This window comes from Monodelphis domestica, chromosome 4 (genome assembly GCF_027887165.1).
Source record: "Monodelphis domestica isolate mMonDom1 chromosome 4, mMonDom1.pri, whole genome shotgun sequence".
Classification (NCBI taxonomy): Eukaryota; Metazoa; Chordata; class Mammalia; order Didelphimorphia; family Didelphidae; genus Monodelphis; species Monodelphis domestica.
In genome coordinates this window covers 102325286-102329126 of record NC_077230.1, presented here as the reverse complement: position 1 = coordinate 102329126, position 3841 = coordinate 102325286, and positions in this window count along the sequence as shown.

The window sequence follows — 3841 nt, the reverse complement described above, 5'->3', positions numbered from 1 at the left end:
CCCTCCCTTACTTCCTCCCTCCATTCCTCCTTTCCTTCCTTTTTTCCTCCCTCTATTCATCCTTTCTTTCCTTCCTTTCTTCTTCCCTCCCTTCCTCCCTTTTTTCTTCCTCCCTTCCTTCTTCCCTCCCTCCCTCCCTTCCTTCCTTCTTTCCTTCCTTTCTCCCTTTCTTCTTCCCTCCCTCCTTCCCTTCCTTCCTTCATTCCTTCCTTCTTTCCCTTAGTTAAAAATGTAAATAAAAATAGATATCAGCAAATTGTAAATTGTTCATCATGAACATTATGTCATTCCAAAAGAGGCAAATACCACTTTCAGAGATAATCAGGGAAGATTTCATAGAGATCATATATGTAAACCAAAAGCTTATTTCTACCCAAAGGAAAATATATCCTCTCATTTGCACCAAATTATCTTTGTTTGCTGTTTCTGTTATAAATATATTTATCACTGAAAAGAGGTAAGTAGTAAACGATGGCAGTCATCCATTTCCTGGCCAAATCATTTCCACTAGCAAGACTGCCCATTCTTATGTGGGGGATTTATCATGAGAATTTATTGAACAAACTGATTAGATAACAGGGTGGCAAACTTTTGCTTGAGAGGCAAAATGGAACCGTGGACATAGTACTACATTTGGGGTTGAGAATCCTAGATCTGAGTTCAAATTCTGATTCATAAGTTTACTAGCCATGTGACTGGGCAAGTTGCTTAATCTCTGTTTCCTCATCTGTAAAATAGGGATAATAATACTTACCTCAAAAGGTTGTTGTGAGAATCAAATAAGATAACATACATAAAGCAATTTATAATAAAGTATAGAAAACTATGAATGCTATCTATTTCATTAAGTGAGGATGAAATGATTGCCTCATACTATTGTGAGTTTTGTGAGTTGGAAGCACTCTGCTATATTATAAAAACATGAATCAGTTGCAGAGATAGTTCTTTTGTTCTTTTCTTTTTGGAGGATAATTCCATAGAACAGCAGCAAAGAGAGGCAAAATTTAGGTCATCGCCTTTAAATCATGATCATCTATAAACTAAATAAGTCCTAGGGGTGTGAAAAGAGAGTAAAACAGACAAGCTCTGAAAAGCTCAACTGAGGGACCAGACCTTCAAAGATCTGTGGACTCAAAGCAAGTCTGGTTCATATCTGTTACTTCCTCCAAAGTCCCTGCCTTTTTCCAGGCTTATCTCTGAATGTTGGTTCTTTCCAGGTCCAGTCCTTGTGCTGAAATATTTTTCTTTATCATTTTTCTATCCTTTCTCTGAGCCCTTGAAAGTGTTTTGGGTAGCAATCCAAGTGTACCTATTAGCCATGGAAGGTTTTGACTTCAAATGAAAATTTACAGCAATTATTCTGTTTCCTGGTCCCAACTCATACCACATGCCATCTTATCTTTGAAAACAACTTGATGGTGGCTGAATAATCTTTTCTCCAACATTCTCTGCCATAGATCATATCATTTTGTAAGCCAAGAGCCAGACCTCAGTGCAGGGTAAGATTCTTTCTTCCTAGAACTTCAGGTGCTCAGGGACCTCATGTATTCCCTTCAATGTCAAAGTCTCATACCTTATTGTGGTACTTCAACAAGGCATGCCAGCCCATCCTTTCCTTCATCATTTCCAACAAAGCTCATCTGCCTCATCCCCTCTTTTGGTTTCTCTGTCTTTAAGATCATGTCAAAACCTTTAGGGTCCTCATTGTTTCCCAGAGTCCTTCCATTTACTTCTCTTTTTCCTTTTCCTCCCTTTCCCCCTTTCAGTATCTACCAGTTGCCAGCACAAGGTTTTATGGTATAGAAAGTATAGATTTTATTATAGGTGTAGGATCAGAATGACCAACACTAACGAATTCCAATCCTGATAAGTGAAAGCACACAATAATCTATGCTACCATGATATTAATTTCCAGGGCACTACGGGAGTTGAATGGAATGTACTCGCCCTAATATAATTCATGTCAGTTAGACTTGGGGTAGTACTGAAGGGGAAGCAAAGACATTCAAAAGACAGGTTTGACATGAAGGAATCTTTCTGGACTGACAAAATACTGAGTCACAAAGGAACTAAAATAGCTCTCAGGTATTGAATAGATTCACAAAAAAAGATCTGTTTTCTCCAAAGAAGAGAACATATAGCAGCTATAATTTGGTGGCAAACTAACAGCTGACTTTAATAGCTGAGGAAAGCAAGGGCAAAGGCCACAGGAACAGTAGCAAATGTTAATTAATAGCAGCTAAACCAACAAATAAGGAGCAGCGAAGTGGCTCAGTGGATAGAGATCCAGGTCATAGAGGCAGGAAATCCTAGGTTCAATTTTGAAATCACACTTCCTCGCTATGAGACCCTGGGCAAGTCACTTAACACCAATTGCTTAGCTCTTACCACTTTTCTGCCTTGGAATCAATACTTTGATTCGATTCCAAGAGAGAGGGTAAGGCTAAAAAACAAAAAACAAACAAACAAACAAAAAAAAAACCAGAGATAGATAGATGCAAAGTAAAGAAAGCAACCTAGTTGATTACATCAGTAGCCCACAGTTCAGTGGAAAGAACAACCCAGCAGACATATCAGAACAAGAGGATCAGTGGATGGAATCAGATCTTTGCAGAGAACTTTATTAGCAGCAAGATAGGTCCAGAACTACTTCGCTCTCCAACTAGTAGTTTAGGAATGTGTAAGAGATTATCCCCCTATATTTATGTAGGGATTTGCTTCATTATCATGCTGTTCTGTCTTATTAAATATCTTTGTTTTGAGTTAGCATCTCCTTTGGATTTGTTTAGTAAGGGGGGGGGGGCATCAGATGGGGAGGGCTCATAAGCTGTAGCCTTGAAAAGATGCTAACCCAAGGGCAGATTGATTCTGGAAATACATTTTGCCCACATTTTAGGAGGGCCCATGATGCACAAAACATTCCCTTTGGGTAAAGAGTATTCATTCCTGATGTTACCAGGACATAGGAAAGGGAACAAGATCCCAACACCCACCAGACACTGTTATCTCTGTATGTTTCAATTCTCTTTATTGGATTGTAAACTCCATGAAGTCAAACGCTTATTCTTATCCAAACTTTGTATCTTTCAAAACTTAGCACAGTGCTCTGAATTCAGTAGGCAATAGAATACTTGTGAAATTGAATTGAACCTGCTGCTTCAAGAGTAGAATAAACAGGGTGAGTGATAAGGAAAAGCATATAGGGAGAGTTAATAACAGAGCTAGGATTATAACTGAGGTCTCCAGACTGCAAATTTCTACTTTCCCTTCCTATGCTGCATCTGGCCTGAAGGCTGTTGCACTTTAAAGGCTTCTGATGGGTCAGTGGATTCCCTTAATTCCCACCCCCCACCCCAGTAGAATGTAAATCTTTGAGGAATGAATTCATTGTTGTATCCCCATTTCCTAGCACAGAACTTAATATTTTTGCCAGATTCACATTTACATTGCACAGTGCATTTCAAAAGATACAATGTCCTAACCTCCCCAGATGATAGCAATAGTGGGAAGTGTAGGCACTGCTGCTGGGGCCAGTGCAGAGTATCTTTTTTGGTGTAAAATAACCATATAGTATAATATAATCCCATTATATAAATGTGGGGTTAACCTGAATTGTTCCTATATGTATTCCCCTCTGCAAGATGAAATCTGAATGTAAAAATAGATAAATTAGGGGTTGATCTTTTGAATTACAAAAAAGTATTTTTATTTTGCAAACACATACATTACGAAATCCTTTTGCAAATAGATTTAATTCTGAGATGCAGTAAGGACTTAAAATGATTCCATTTAGAAAGAAATCAGTTTACATGCTTCCAACAAAACAGATACTGCAGAAATC